We start from the raw sequence: 17207 nt of genomic DNA, 5'->3' as shown, positions 1-17207 counted from the left end.
GTGGGTGTCAAAGAGGTTAAGAGGGGCAGAAAAGCAGGCAGCATCGATTGCACCTTGCTGCTGTAGAATTTAAGGCTGCCCATAGGTCGCTTCAAAGTGCTTAAGGGGGATGGAGTGCAGAAGAGACTTGCAGCGAATCTCACATTTTCTGTGAATCCCAGCAGCTGTACGGCCTGCAGTTTGGTTTGTCTTTTCCACATTATCTTTCCTAATTGATGAAAGTGTGACCAAAAAGATGTAGGATTTTCAAGTTTCAAAAATAATACTTTGCATAACAATGACATCACAGGTAAATACAAAACATGCATTGTTGGCACCACTGGAGCATTCTAAAATACACAACCCAATCAAACAGCACAACATGGAAAGATGTTCAAATGCTTAAAATGTATCATTCTGAGTGGTATATTAACCCTTTTAAATGAAATCGCGCAGAGCTGGTAGACAACGTTTGCCACTGCTCTGTAGCAGCAGCCCGGGCAATACATATTTATTCCTGCAGGGCAAGATGAATAACTGAACAACTTGGAGACTGATACCCTCACCAGTCTGATATGCAGATGCTGCATAGCTCTCAGCTCACACGCTTTTGGCAGGTGTCACCCGCCTTGTAAAGAGCTCACTCACCCGCCAAGCCTCCTGCACGCACATTCATTTCAATGGGCTCTCACCAGCCAAACACAAAATCGTGTCTTTGCGACACAAATGGTTGAGAGCTATGGATGCTGTGTGATGGTGGTACGCTCTGCCACTTGCCATCACTGGTGAGCCCAAAGGAATCACTTACCCGCCCACCGCTCAGACATACTAATGTGTTGCATGCTTTCTCCCGGGCCGGCCTCAAGTGCCCTGCCTTAGAGTCACATGAATTACCTGCCCTTGTAAAAAGCAGTAGGATCTGTCACCCAAATCTGTAGACGGTAGGACTGCTTAAAAAGCAGTAGCCTACTGCCTAAATCAGTAGGGTTGGCAAGTATGGTCTACTTGTCACTTTTACCAGTAGTCGTTTGTTCAAGTGTGTGGTATGACAACCAGATAAACTACGTTTGATTCCCCATTTCAGCAGACACACGCTATCCCTTTAATACAATGGTGGGTATCTCAACAATTCTTTACCCCAGCCTTCAAAAATATCCCACGGGCATGGGGTGCAACCTCTGTAAAAAGTGTGTGGACTGTGCACCCTCGCTTTACGTCCTAATTATGCTATCTCTAATTTGCCTAAGTAATGGGGCATGTTCCCAATGTTATGTTATGTTAATGTTATTTGTACCGTACACCGCTGCCGTTTTCATGGTCTCCAGGGACTCTGAAGGATCTTATAGAAAGAGGGGCAGGGGAGGGTTCGTTAGTGGGAGGAGAGGCAGAGCGCAAGGGTGCTTTGCTGTTCTGTTGGTAACTTCAGTGTTGCGAAGGGGGGACTAACGTCCCAGGTCACCCAGGACTTTCGGATGAGGCAAAGGCCTGGAAGTGTGCAGTGGGGATTTGGGGAGGGGATAAAGAGGAGGGTGTGGTACAAGGGCACTAGTGCAGGAGGATGGGAGATTTTTTTTTCTACCATACATGGGAAATCAAATGCCATTTTTGATAGTAGGAGCCATATTGGAATCGAGGCCTAGGCTTGCGCTGCAGCCAGGGCTGAAGGCCTGAGACACACACACACATAGAAATAAGCGTATGCATGCAAGAAGAGGTTGTAGCCTTGGCACCAGGGAGAAAGGCCAGAGCTGCGGAGATTCATAGACCCTCCATTGTATTATGTTGCCAGTATTCATATCCCAGAAGGAATGGGCCCTGCAAGGCCACAATGGGGTTGAGATCTCTCTGTGAAAAGCAATCCCACGACTAGGAAGGGAGAGGCTTCCGACCTTCCCCATCCCAGTTCTAAGTAAAAGCATGCAGATGCCCCAGACCCAAGACCCCTAGCATTCCTAGGTACTAGTCAATCCCAGGCCACCGATCAAAAAACTGTTAAACCCCCCCCCTCCACCCCAATCGATCAGAAAAGATCAGAAAGCGGGGACCACTTGCCTTCATCATGGGTCACATGATTTGTGTTGTGAGGTGTGGGAGCGGCAAAATAACAACTCTAAAACGAGGGTGTGGAGTTTTGGATTGGCATTGACGTGTCTGGTATTGAGCTGTAATCTGTTAGATGCAATAAACTCAAAGTATCCTCTTACCCCTTGTCTGCAGTACCAAGTGCACAGTAGGTTAGAGATAGAGCATTAATTGTTTTTATTTGCATGATCATCAATTAAATTGTAGTTTTGTGCCTGATGACACGCAAGGAGGCACCCATGTGGAAGAAGATGGACAGAAGAGGCTGGGCCCAATGGCCTGCCATCCCTTATGGAGCAAGTAGCCTATGTATAGGGTCTCGCCAACCAGCCATTTGGATTTTTAAAGTATGTAATTCAATTCACATGACACTTTGTGCCTTTATAAAGTGCTGTTTGTACTAATTTTTGCAGAACGTTCTGTGGCTTATTGTTTTAGTGTATTGAATTATTATTGTGAATTCAGTGGCAGCCGAGGGAGGGCATGTGGAAGTATTGCGAGTGTGAGGAGTGAGAGGTGTGGAAGTGTGCATGCAGGGGGGTTGACAGGGGGCAACTGGGAGGTGGTGACAGAGGACTGATAGTGAAAAGTTTATTAACATTGTGTGTGACACATAACTAGAGGCTACTTTTTGAATACATACTTGTCAATATGCGGGTGATAACTCCGCTGAAGTACGTGCATAGTGCGTTGCCAGTGTACAAAGATAAGATAGAGAAGTACCACAAGCAGTGAGTAGTAGAGATCCAAGGGTGGATGCCCCGCCCATGGCCAGAGCAGGGCACTAATAACAGAGAGATATTAGAGCACATGACCACGTTCCTAACTGCTAAGTACAAAGATAAACAGCTGCAGAGGTGAAAATAGATTTTAGACTTGTGGAAAATGGTGGCGGATATAGAGGACACCGCCAAGTTTGTGCCCTGGCACCAAGATAGTGCCCCCTCAAATATAATGAACACAGCAACACCTGAGGAAGCGCCACAAGCTGCTCATAGAGAGGGGCTTTATCCACTTACTGACCGCCAAGCCAGAGGATACACCAACCCAACATATGTTGTGCCCCCGCCTGCCACTGCCCCACCACATATCGTTCAAACCCAAACAGCACTGCACAGCAGGAGAACAAATCACAGAAGGACTTAGAGGAGGCATTAGAGGTGATGCAAGAGGTGTTGGCCTATTTAAGGGGAATAAAAGAAGGCGAGAGTAAACCAGGGTGTGGGCTGGACAAGTGGAGGGCTGGAGATATTTTGTTTAGACTGGATAGCACTGCTGTTAAGGATGTGTGTGTTGAGAAGCATGGTAGAGGACATCGAAGCAGGGACCTCATTTAGGGGATGCCAGGGGTCGGAACTGTGACCCTTGAGGTCTCCCTTGCTACCCCTGTGGTATCCCTTGCTAGCCCTGGGGGAAAAAAAAGAAAAACCATGTTTTTTTAAAAAATATATATTTTAATGCAAGCTCCTGGGCTGTGGCCAGCACCATGTGGCTCTTTGTTTCTGGAGTTGTTGGCTTTCTTGTTCAGGCCTCTTAAAAAAATAAATATAACATGGGTTCCACAAGTCTAACACTTTCAGCAGTGACCCTTAATAAGAATAGGAATACCAATTAATGTGTCTTTCTGGAATTCTATACAATAATTGCTAGACTCATTAAAGGTTTATTTCAGGCACACTTCAGGGGGTGAGTCACTGAATTAGTCTGTTCTTAAACACCTCAACTCAGCCTTTCATCCTTCTGAGGTCGATAAATGAGTACCAACACAGGTTGGCCGATATTGTATGTATATTTTTTCTATACAAAGCACTTAAGCGCAAGTGCTATAGAAGAACAAATCATTATCATTTGGCCATGGAGGTCTGCTTGCATTCACAGTAATTTGGTAATATGAGCCTATACACACTCATCTTAATGGTACATATGGTGATCCATTCTTGCATGAAATGTATATCACATTATAGTGATATTGTAACCATATTTTTCGTAGTGTACGTAAGAACAATACTATGTGATTCCACTTCCTGTTTTGTGAAGGGTTGAAAGGTTGTGTTCCATCGCTTCCCGCAATATCACTTCCGGATGGGGTCAAATGACATCACTTCCTGTGATGTTTTAAGAGGTCAAGCGTCATGTGATGTCACTTCCGCTACCCCTGGCTTTTAGTGAAATTACGTCCCTGCATCGACGGGTGGAAAGCGCAGGTTATGGGACAGTGAGGTCGGATAGGGAAGCACATCAAGAGGTGGAAAAGGAGGGATGGGACAGCATGGGGCTCCAAAAATAACGCAGAGAGTAGAAAGCTTGTGGGGAGAATGATTAAGGAGCAGATTGGCTGAGTAGCAGTGGCAAGGAAAAAGGGAAGCAACAGAAGAAGGCAAGGCAAGGAATGGGAACGCAAATGCTCCTGCCCCTTGCTCCCGGGGCTGGGAAGTGGATACATGCATTTGAAAAACAGACAGCAGGAATACATGTGGCACTGGGAGACATGAAAGCTAACTTGTTGCAATTGGGGGAGACCAGACTGGGGAAGTGTGATAAAGGCAGGGTATCCGTGGGTGAAGTAACATAATGATGCTCACAATGGGGCCCCCCTCAATAATATTAGAGCACAGGTGTGGGACGCACTGCAGCGGGGTACCCGGACATACCAGACTTGCAGTCCATAATGTTGTATACCATGGGGGGATGATGAAGATGCTGCTCAGCACCTTTTAAAGGTTCAGGAGATGTGGCAAGCGGAGACCAGTGACCAGTGGGACCAGTAGGTTCCCCTTTTCTATTCTGTCATCAAGAGGTGATTGCCCAAGGAAGTTCAGAAAGTGCTCAACAAAATAATAATGGGCATAGAGATGAGGTGGTGGGCTAAGATTCAGACTATAATCATACACCATTGTAAAAGGATTAAAGAACAATAAAAGGAAACGGCCCAAAGTTTGCAGGTGGAGGAATCAAAACTGGTGCAGAAAAAGCTAGCTAAAATAGCAGTAGAAGGGGCGGTGGCGGCAAACACTGATACAAATACAGCAGAGCAGTTGGTAGCCCGTGCAGATGTAAGGATGGCAGCGTTTTGGCCAGGTGGAGGACAGGGACAGTGGGTGGTGGACCCCCGCATCAGTATCCCAAATGCAACAAGGTCAACAGCAGGGAATAGGAGGGCTTCAAGGAGGCAGAGGAGGGAGGGAGGGGTTCGGTGGAATGGGACCCAGGGTGCTGAGGGACCGTCTCAGTGTTGGAGTTGCGGGAAGTGGGGACACTGTGCAAGAGAGTGTAGGACCAGGCAGGGAGTGGGGTACAACCGATATAACCAGCCAACACCCGCAACACCACAGCCATTTTCCTTCCCATCCCCAAGGTTCACCTCCATACCTCATGAAATACACCAATCTTACACCCAGTTGCCTCCAAACCCCCCACAAATACAGGCACAAACACCACATAATATATAACCACATGTGGTCCAGAAGAATGCCATGCACAGATGCCAAATGTCCACATCCAATGCAATGCCAAATGGAACGGTAGCACCTTATTGGGGGGGGACAGCGTTATGGGAGGATTCCCTTTTACATTCCCAGTTACCAATACATACCTTGACTAGGACAGCCCACAGAAAGCTCTTGCATCCTGTCCATGACTACCCACCCTGACGAGGAACCCTTGGTGGGCGCTGAGATTGGTAATAAGCTATTCATCTCTATGGTTGACACAGGTGCCACTAAATCTTGCATCATTGAGGGACATTTTTCATTATCAAGTGAAACTCTTGACATGCAGGGATTCTATGGGGATGTTGCAACGGTTCCCTACACTGAAGAGGTAGCTATCAAAATAGGAGGAAAAGTGGTGCTTGCGTGCTTACTGTATCCAGAGGCCTCCCCGATAAATTTGCTGGGATGGGATTTGTTGAGAAAACTGAACATCTCCTTCACAGACCGTGGGGTGGTATGTGTCACCCCAGGCATGTGGTCCTTCGGGTTCAAGGTCATCACTCAGGCCAGAGGAGCGGAGGTGGTGCTTCACAGCATCCCTCGGGACCCGGACATGTTTGTGTATGGGTTAACCGTATTGCTCGATGCAGTGCCCCAAATTGATAAGGAAGGTTAGCGGGTACCATCAGACTTCATCTTCCAACCCGTGGTGACCCCATAGCTTGTGGCAGGAACCACACTTTCTCTAGATTAACAGGGCCTGGGTATCAGCTAAAAGGATTGTTCTAGTGGGTGCAAGTGGTGTACTGTATTCTGGATTGACCCAACAGTGCCCCTCAAAGGAGTGACAGATAAAGAGTTAGTTAAGGACAGGGTTGACTATGGAGAAATTGTGTTAGCAATCTGTATTCCTTGTGACATTATGGTGCAATATCGGAAGGTACATTGCTCCTTGATGGCCCTTGTCGCCCTGCCCCCTTTCACTGAGAGTGACTTAGAGCAAATACCCGAAAGCTTATGGACACCTAACACCTATGATGTAGGGCGCTTGCAAGGGGTGGCACTGGTCCGAATAACACTCAAGCCAGGCATGGTGTTGCCCCAGGCTAAACAGTAGCCACTGTCCAAAGAGGCAGAGGAGGGCATAAGAGACACCATTGTGGCACTCCCAAATCAGGGAAAATAGTGCCCTCCACCTCCCCATGCTACACAGTGATTCATCTGATAGAAACGGGAAAAGGGGGAGTTGGAGGATGATCCAGAACCTTTGTTCTCTAAATGACATTGTCCAGGCAGAATTTCCTGTAGTTCCAAATTCCGCAATGATACTAAGCAGCATCCCCAAGAAGGTGACCCACTTCACTGTGGTAGATCTTAAAAATGCCTTTTTCTCCATACCCAAATACCTTGATTTGCTGTACCTCACTGGGTTCACAAATGGGGGGAATGCGTTTCAAGCACACAAGATTGCCCCAAGGGTACTGTGAGTCCCCCAGAATCTTCAAACAAATATTGCATGCATGGAAACATTCAAGTGCCCAGTACCATTATTCAGTACGTTGACGATTTGCTGGCGTGTAGTGACAGTGAGCAGCAGTGCCAAAAGGACTCTATCACCCTCCTGCAGCTGGTGCCTAACAAGGGGTGCAAAATAGACAAGGCAAAGTTGCAATTTTGCCTCCAAGAAGTACTGTATTTGGGCAAGCTGATATCTGTCCATGGGAAGAAAATTATACCAGCTCACGCCGCAAAGGGCTGAAGAGATGACCAGCGCTGCATCTGATATTCCAACCACGTTGCCTCCTCTGCAGCTTTTCCCTGGTGACCATGTCTTTGTAAAGAACTTTGTCAGCTGGTGGTGCGAGCCAGATATAACGGCCCCTCTATGTGACTTCTCTTGCGGTAAAGGTTTGTGAATTACGGTACTGGGTGCATATATCGGATGTTCGAAAGGGACCCCAGGCCACACCCTCGACCGAACTCAGTAAAGTACTAAACAGTACATGTTAAGTGCCTGCCTGTAAAAACCCTTCATCCGTTAAAAAATTCTAGAGAACCACGTGTAGCTGCAGAATAACTGCTGTTGTCTCCTTAATGTGCGTTTGGCTTTATTTTTTCAAAGTTTACAACAAACTTACCTCGGTGATAAATAAAAACGCTGATATGCATTGTTTGTATTGCACTGAGAGGGTCTCTCTCTCTCTCTCTCTCTCTCTCTCTCTCTCTCTCTCTCTCTCTCTCTCTCTCTCTCTCTCTCTCTCTCTCTCCCTACAATGTTCCCTCACTATTGTATCTCTCTCATCTATTTACCTCGCAGTGGATGTACATGGGTACAACAATTCCATCTATAAAAAGCAACGTTTTCATTTTCAGAAAGATTGTCGTATAACTGTTTTTTTCCACCTAGTACTTATTTATTTATTTATAGACTTGTAAGGCACTTACACAATAGGAATATACTGTTTCAAAGCACCCACAGAGCGGGGAGGAAGGGAGAGTGGGAAGTACATTACAATAATTACAACACCATATTTAAAGAGCAGATGGGGAAGAGTGAGGGGGGAAACCTACTATGCCTTGTGAGTATTCAGAATGTGCAAGTTCAGAAGGAACAGGGAAGAGGGGGTGAGTGCTGGGAAGTCTGAGCCCATGAGTGAGCCATGGACTAAGGGCTAGAAGTTTTGAGTGCTACACGGCATGGGCCAAGAGAGGTGTAAGTGCGAGTCTCCAGAGTAGAGGGAATGGAGATGCAAGTCCTGTGGAAAGACAGGAGCTGAGAAAAATTGGTGTGGGAGGTCAAGGCCCCAAGGACACTGATTCAGCAACTGTGAGATTAGCAGAGGAGAGAATAAGGGAAGGAGGAGGAAAAGAGGAAAGTCTTAAGGAGCTTCCAGAATTTGAGGTGATCCTGCTCCAGGCACTGGGGGAGGCGGAGGCTATACCAAAGGAGGGAGCTTGCTGAGGAAAGTGAGCAACCCCCTGACCTCTGTTTGGCAAAACACTTTACACACAAAGAGTTGGTGCCAGAGCAGCGAAGTGGTCTAGAAGGAGAGTATTTGGTGAGACGTTGAAGAGAGTGTGTTCCTCGGGTCCAAACAGCCTTGTGGATGATGCAGAGGGATTTGAATTTAATCTGTGCAGCACCCGGGAGCCAGTGAAGACTTTTTAGTGGATGCGGTCCCTGAGCTTGAGGCCAAGAATAAGTCTCACTGCCCTATTCTGGATAAGCTGGAGGGGTTGCATAGTGGAAGAAGGAAGGTTCAGGTGAAGAATGTTAAAGTAGTGAAGTCTAGAGAGAACAAATGCTTGAGTCACATTGAGCTTCTGAGGGAAAGTGAGAAAATGTAGCATTCCTTTGAGAAGTAAGAGCTGATAGTTGTACTTCTTTGCAATGTCCTGAGTGTGAGAGAGGAAGGAAAGAGAGGAGTCGAAGATTACTCCAAGGCTTCTGACTTCAGTTGAAGGCGCACGGGAGAGCCCAAGGAGGAAGGCCAGAGTGAAAGGAAGACGGAGGGAGCAGGGGTCCCAATGGGAAGGATCTCAGTTTTACAGGCAGTGAGGCAGAGATCATCGGAGGTGCATATGAGTAATGCATTGGGTAGCTGATATATTTGCTATTTCGATGTTTGGATTAGGAATATATTTAGGGTGTAGTTTTATATGGGGCGGACATACAAAAAGAGGGGATAAGAAACACAACTACAACTAATGGTCTTTTACAAATGGCTGTTTATATTCTTTAATACATGACAATGTTGCAAATATGGCTGAAACGGATAAAACCGCGGCTGCAGTCCACAATATACAAACTAATGCATCTGCTAATGATACACGTGTCACCCAGCAACCTTTGGGGAATTTTGCAAATGTACTCATGTTATCATTATTTCCTAATGTGTTTTCTAACATAATTGCAAATGGTACTTTCTTTTCTAGTGTTTCACATTCTAGTGGCCTGAAATGTTTTAAAAGACAAGCTAGAAGGGCCAAGTCTAATCAGTACCAAGGACTTGGGTTATATACAATTGAAGATTTGCACCATACAGAGTTAAGTAATAGCTGGTATGCAGTCATGAGTTCAGTGGGGAAAATTAAAGTAAATGGAGGTTGCTATGTTTATTCCTTGATTCCATACATGTCGGGGGCCCCTAAGGTAGACTGCCACAGGAAATTCAAATTGTAGAGGCTCAATGTTTACTCCATCTGACCTTGTGCAAAGCACTTTCCAGGCACGAAGTGTGCAACTCATAGTAATGGACCCTGATCAACAGCAATGAGCCCAGCGCCCCAAAAGTATACAGTGCTTGCAAAGACCCTATCTACAATTGGAAGACGTGAGGTTTGTGGCAAGCAGATGGCAAGAAACTACAATGAGCTGTATAGCAGGTGGACTCATAGGAATTGGAGATGAAGTGATTGAAAAAGTGAACACGGTATGCAGCGGTTACAGGAATGAGCAAGTAGCAAAACTCACCTGGTTCGAGGCAATGGAAAAACCAGTGGAAGTACAAAAGCAGGAAGAATACAAACTGTATTTTTACAATGAAAGAAGCGTCTTTGTGGGGACCAACAGTAGGTGCAACAAACATTATACATCCTAGATCTCAAGAAAGCAATAGCAGCCATGATGGATATCTACTGGGTGTGTGGCCAGCAGGCATTTGTGCACCTCCCGCCATCATGGAGGGGCACCTGCTCACTGGCCTCGCTACACTCAGCACTCCTGGTGGTCCCTGAAGAACATTTGATAGTGAGACGAGATAGCTTGTCGCCCCAACATCTGCACCAGCGTCCAACACTCCCACCACAGTGCCACAGCAGGAGCCCATATTCTATAGACTGACAGAAAAGGAGAAAAAAGATAAATTGCAGGGAAGCAGAAAGTCGAACTATCTATCACAAGACTTTTCAAAATTGCTTAAAGAAATACCAGATCAGTGTCGACTATACAGCCACAAAGAAAATAGTTTTTCCTCAATACTGTTACCAGGAGTGCAGACTGCCGTGAATGCCAAATGACTGCAAACTGTGCGGTGGGAAGTGATCCAACTGGCCAATGACACTGTACAGGGCTTCAATGCAATCAAGATGGAAATGCGTGCAATCCAGTTGATGACTTTGCAGAATTGTTACATGTTGGACCTCCTTATGGCTATGGAGGGAGGAGTCTGCTAGAAGATTGGTGATTCATGTTTCACCTACGTACCTCCTAATGATGCAGAGGAGGGGTCCCTTACCAACATAACAGGGGCCCAGCACGTCCTCAGCACTCACATGCAGAAGCTGGAATACAAGAGACTGATTGGTTTGACAACCTTTTTTCATGGGAACTGTCCTGAATGGGGGCCATCGGGAAGATGCTGGTTCCTGTAATTGTGTTTGTGTTAGTGATCTTCTGCACCTGCCAGCTGGGACATTGATGCTGTGCTAAATCAGTTCTTAACAGTCCAATGATAATGGTTTTAATTGGGGTACAGGAGCCACCTTGTGGTACAAAGGACAGCGCAGTTGAGACTGACGACCCAAACAAGCAACACATGGTTGTGATAGAGCAAAGTCTTCACCCCCCAGGTACCACCACAGTTCCTCCACTTTACCCGAGAACTACACAGAACACTGGGTAGATTTAGCAGGGGATGAAGGATGTATATACATGACATGTACCCCTGAGAAATATGCAGAGGCAGGGGAAAGTTTATGGTCCATATGTAAGGCCCATGCCCATACCAAAGGAAGGGTCACCTCCTTACTTGGAAGCTGAAAGATTGGAAAGGAAAAGAAGGGGTGCGAAGGACGAGGGGCCCACCTGGGAGTCTGCGAATATAGTATTAATGAGAGGGGGGAATGTTGGGAAGGTGGGAAGGGGGGATGATCGTCTCAGGCCCCCTCAGTGCTTTTGGATGAGGCAGAGGCCTGGAAGTGTGCAGTAGGTACTCGGGGAGGGCATGGGTTGGTGGCAAGGGCCATAGTGCCGGGAGTATGGTGGATGTGTTTGTTCTAGTGTACATGGGAAATCAAAGACCACTTTTTGATTGTAGCAGTCATATTGGAATCGAGGCCTAGGCTTGTGCTGCAGCCAGGCCGCAGGCCTGAGACATACACACATAGAAATAAGCGTATGCATGCAAGAAGAGGTTGAGAAAGGCCAGAGCTGCGGAGATTCATAGACCCGCCATTGTATTATGTTGCCAGTATTCATATCCCAGAAGGAATGTGCCCTGCAAGGCAACAATGGGGTTAAGATCTCTCTGCAAAAAGCAATCCCACAAGAAGGAGGGAACGGGTCTCCAACCTTCCCCTGTCCCAGTTCTAAGTAATAGCGCCCAGATGTCCCGCCCCAAGACAAATAGCATTCCAAGGTACTAATCAATCCCAGGCCACTAATCATAAAACTGTTAAGCCCCTCCAGGTCTATCAAAAAAGATCAGAAAGCAGGGACCACTTGCCTTCATCATGGCTCACCTGATTTGTGCTGCGAGGTGCCGGGAGGAGCAAAATAACAAATCGAAAATGAGGGTGGGGATCTCTGGATGGGCACCGACATGTCTAGAATTGAGCTGTAGTCTTTTAGATGCAATGACCTCGAAGTATCCTCTTAGGCCTTGCCTGCAGTACCAAGTGTACAGGGTTCCATGTCATTTAATCATGGGAATTTTTTTGCAGGTTTTTTTACAGCAGATTTTTTAACAAAAAAATCATCGAATTTGTATTTTTTTATTTTTGGGGGATTCCCCCGAAATTCCCATCCCATTTAATTTTGTATATATTCCTGAACACCCACACCCCAAATATATACTTTTGTAACCCTTCTAAAAATTTCAAGGAGTTAATTTTAGTTAAAAAATCTGCAGATAAAAAAACACGAAAACACATCCTGCGATGATAGGATTTCATACCATGTACAGTAGGTTAGAGATAGAGCATGAACTGTTTTTCTTTACATGATCACCAATTAAACTAGCTTCGTGGCTGATGATTCACAAGGAGGCACCCACGTGGAAGAAGATGGACAGAGGGGGCTGGGACCAATGGCCTGGCATCTCTAATGGATCAGGTAGCCTATGTTTAGGGTCACACCAACCAGCCATTTGGATTTTGAAAGTATGTAATTCAATTCACATGACACTGTGTGCCTTTATAAAGTGCTGTTTGTACTATAATTTTGGCAGAATGTTCCGTAGCAGCTGAGTACTTTGCTGGCGCATTTCTATTTTTGTGGAAATACAACTTTGTTCTCCTTGCAAGAGGTGTGCTGGGGCTTTTTCCCTAGTGGGTTGTATTTTTTCTGGTGTAAGCGCTGAGGGGTTTCTCTACATCAGTTATGATAACCCAGGCACTGTGGGTACGGGTTGTTTCTATGTTGCATGGTTTAGTTGATTGTCTGGTGTCTGAGTGTGGGTAGGTTGTTTTGTGTGTCTGTGGTGTGGGGTTGGAGTTTAAGCATGTTGTGATTGAGTGAGCTCTTGTAGGGGTGTACATTTGGATGTATGATGTTAGAGTTGGAGTTTGTGGGTGTTGTATTTGGTAGTGTTGTGCTTGCAGGAACATGGAGAGTATAAGTAGGATTAAGTGTCGCAGGATTAAGGGTCGGGAGCGGAGATCCTTATGCCAACATTGCATAGTTTGGTTAGTTTGGATTTAAATTTCTTGTGTGGGGTTTAGTGATATTACATTGTTTCTTCGCTTGGGCCTGCCCAGCCCGGCTTACTTGTGCAATGAGATGAAAGGTGACCCCTTAATGTATTGTGTATCTCTTTGTATTGAGGTTGTATTTCCTTGGGGAGTAAACTCCAGATTTTGTTGAGATGTATGAAAAATCTTACCCACCATATTTCCTTTACCAATGCTCTGTGGGTTCCAGACGTGTGTCATTGTTTGATCGTGGGGTTCGTTTCAGTCTATAGATGGAGATTTCTTCTTGCAGGAATTTGGCTCCTTGGCCATGGAATGTTCTGTGGACAATGCAGCGTGTTTTAAAGTAAATCCTTTTTTTTAACTGGGAGCCAGTGTAGGGATTTTAGTGCTGGTGTGATGTGCTCTCTCTAAGAGAGTCTGAGGAGCAGTCTTGCGTTATGAATCTGTTGAAGTTTGTTGGTAAGATAGTCTGGGATTCAAAGGTACATGCGGTTGCGTATGCTATTCTTGAAAGGACGAGAGAGATTATGACAAGTGCTCTGTGTGGGAAGGTGAGAGAGGGTAGTGTCAGTTTGTTTGTGCCTCCCTTGTAAGGGTTGGTCTCCCTGCTGCGCTCCTTCGTTCAGTGGCATATGAGGCCACTTGGAAATCATTTCCCACGACCACTTTATCTCTGTCCCATCACCTGGCAACATTGGATGCACTTAAACAGGAAACATGATGGTATTGCATTGAAATCTGGGCACTTAAATATTCAGTACTAGAGGAACCAACCTGTCAAGCTCAATCACTAATTAATTTATATTGTTTGCTTTAATTATCCATCTAATACACTTCAGCTTTAATCCTCTTATTATGATCACACAAGCATCAATGAAATGCTCATTAGGCATGAGTAAATTAAAAACAGTTGTTAACATTTGCAATGTTTTATTAGCGATGATATAACTGTTTACACCTTTTCTGCAAGGGAACACTAGCATACAAATTAAAACTAAGGAACAATGTTATGCCACCATTATTTACGTTCCCAAAGTCGAGAAAATGAAATGGATTGCCAATAAATACAACATCTAGAGGCTCAATCAAGCATTTAAACTGTGAATTATAAAACACTATTTCCTTGATGAAAAATGTACGTGCACTATGATGTGAGCGGTATAAAACAATGCATACAAATAATCATAACGATAGGATTTTGTAACACAGTATACAAAACAAAAACAACATGAGCATGGCTGATTTTAGTGCAATGTGGCTTTGAAACCTTTTGTCTGTGCTTCATGTTTAAAATGTGCTACTAGTGTGATCCATGTTTATTTAGTGATGCTAGTGTGGTCCATTTTCAAATCATGCTGCTAGTGTGGCCCATGTTTATATGGTTCTACTAGTGTGGTCCATATTTTTATGGTGTTGCGAATGTGGTGCTTGTTTATATGGTGCTCCTGGTGTAGTCAATTTTTAATCGTGCTACTAGTGTGGGACATGATTAAATCATGTGGCCTATATTTATATGCTACTGCTAGTGTGGTCCATCTTTAAATTATGTTGCTACTGTGAACCATGTTTACATGGTGCTGCCAATCTGGTCCATGTTTATATGGTGCTGTTAATGTTTAGAGTATGCTGCTAGTGTGACCCATGATTATATGGTTCTGCTAGTGTAATCCATGTTTAAATTGTGCTGCTAATTGGGCTGCTGGTGCGGTCCATTTTTAAATTGTGCGGGTAGCACAGTCCCATGTTTATATGGTGCTACTAGTGTGGTCCATGTTTATATGGTGCTGATAATGTTTAAATCATGACGCTAGTGTGGCCCATGTGTACATGGTTCTGCTAGTCTGGTCCATGTTTAAATTGTGCTGCTAATGTGGTCCATGTTGGTGTCCGGTCATTTTTTCGAAAAGAAAAGTTTCAAAAGGCAAACTTTCAATTCCTTTCGTTTCGTAATACAAAGTTTCGAATGACAATTTGATCGAAAACAATTCGAAAGTTTGCCTTTCGAAACTTGGGTTAGGTTTGGACCTTGGGTTAGGGTTGGGGGTGGGAGGGTGACAAGGGGGTTGGGAGGGAGCCCTCCAATATACACTAAAACCTTGCAATGTTGCATGGAGCTGTCCAGTACTGAAATTACAGGTCTGAACAGCTCCATGTAACGTTTCAAAGTAAAAAAAAGGCATTTAAATGCCAATATACACACAACACTTTGAAACGTTATATGGAGCTGTCCAGTCCTGTAATTTCAGCGCTGGACAGCTCCATGTAACGTTTCAACGTTACAAACAAAAAGGCAGTGGGCCTCATTAAGACCCAGGTGGAAAACCATGGTGCTAATAGCACCATGGTCGGTCCATGCCGGTAACTTACCGACTCCGCCATGGAGAAAGGGGGAATTACCACCCCATTACAAGGTTGGTGGGGCGGTAATTCCCCCTTCCTCCATGGCCCTTCCCCATTCCCATTTTTGCCCCATAGGGCTCAATGGGAATGGGGAAGGCGCTAAGTACGGTACCGCAAATTGCGGTACCGTACTTAGCCCCAAGGTCCTTTGCGGGTCCCTACTTTAACGGCTGGTGTAGACCAGCCATTAAGGTCGGGTCCCGCAAAGGGACCTCGTAATCAGGCACTAATGGGTTAACGGTGCCGCAGCCCTTTACGGCGCCATTAACGCATTAGCGCCAGGGTCGTAATGAGGCCCAGTGAAATGCTACTTTTAACATGTAAAAGTACATTTTCAGTTGAAACCAATCCATGGCTATTGTCGATGGATTGGTTTCGAACGAAATGCTCTTTCCATGTTAAACATAGCATGTCGAAGCTTTTGATTTCGAAACTTTTGTTTCAAAACTTTGGCTATTCGAATCTTTTAATTCGAAGAATTGACCATAAACCGTCCATGTTTATATGGTTCTGCCGGTGTGGTGCATTTTTAAATTGCGCTGCTAATGTGGTCCATGTTTATATGGTGCTGATAATGTTTAAATGATGCTGCTAGTGTGGCTCATGTGTACATGTTTCTGCTAGTGTCGTTCATGTTTAAACTGTACTGCTAACGTGGTACATGTTTATATGGTGCTGCTAGTGTAGTCTATGCTTAAATTATGCTTTTAATGTTTGAGTTATGCTGCTAGTGTGTTCTCATATTTATATGGTTCTGAAAGTGTGATCCATGTTTAAATTGTGTTGCTAATTTGACTGCTAGTGTGGTCCATTGTTTATATGGTGCTGCTAGTGTGGTCCATGTTTATATGGTGCTGCTAATGTTTATATCGGGCTGCTAGAGTGGCCCATGTTGATATTGATATTGATATTGATATTTTATTTGTATCACGCTCGTACACAAGTGTTTCAAAGTGTGACGAGGCAAGGGAGGGGAACAAGAGAGAACAAAAACAGCGATCTTACTAGGCCCAGTGACATTGAGAACGCGCAAGTGCATCGGAGAGGGAGAGGGGTAAGTGCAAGGGAGGAGGAAGAGGTAGAAAGTGCTGAGCAAAAATAAAAATATATAAATAAAACACTAATAAATAAATAACAAAAAGCAACAAACAGTGGTAGTGCAACAAGCACGTGGTAAGTGCTAGTAATAAGGCAACAGATAGGGTGTGTCTGAATAAGTGCAGAGGGGGGCTGTAGGGTACCAGATACAGACCCCAGTGCAAGGGATTGCCCGAGGCAGTGCAGGTGGGTGGCAGGGTGAGCATGTACCAGGTCCATAGAACAGAGGGAGACCAGGTGCACAATGCCAAGACAGAACAGATCAACAGTGGAGAGGAGGAGAGAAGACAGGAGCAAAGAGGAAGGTCTTGAGGTGCTTCCGGAACCGAAGGTGGTTCACCTCAAGTTTCAGAGTGGCAGAGAATCTGTTCCAGAGGGAGGTCCCAGCCGAATAAAAAAATCTACCACCAGCTCGTTTCTTAGAAAAACCCTGAGGTAGTTAAAGGTGGAGGAGCGAAGGGCTCGGGAGGGAAGGTATTCACGGAGGGACAACTGAAGGTATGGGTATGTTTTATGGGTCTGCTAGTGTGGCCCATGTTTAAATTGTGCTGCTAATGTGGTTCATGTTTATAGGGTGCTGCT

The sequence above is a fragment of the Ambystoma mexicanum genome, chromosome 3p (assembly GCF_040938575.1).
Source record: "Ambystoma mexicanum isolate Mex_15411 chromosome 3p, UKY_AmexF1_1, whole genome shotgun sequence".
NCBI classification, from domain to species: Eukaryota; Metazoa; Chordata; class Amphibia; order Caudata; family Ambystomatidae; genus Ambystoma; species Ambystoma mexicanum.
Note: the sequence above shows the minus strand (reverse complement) of the source record.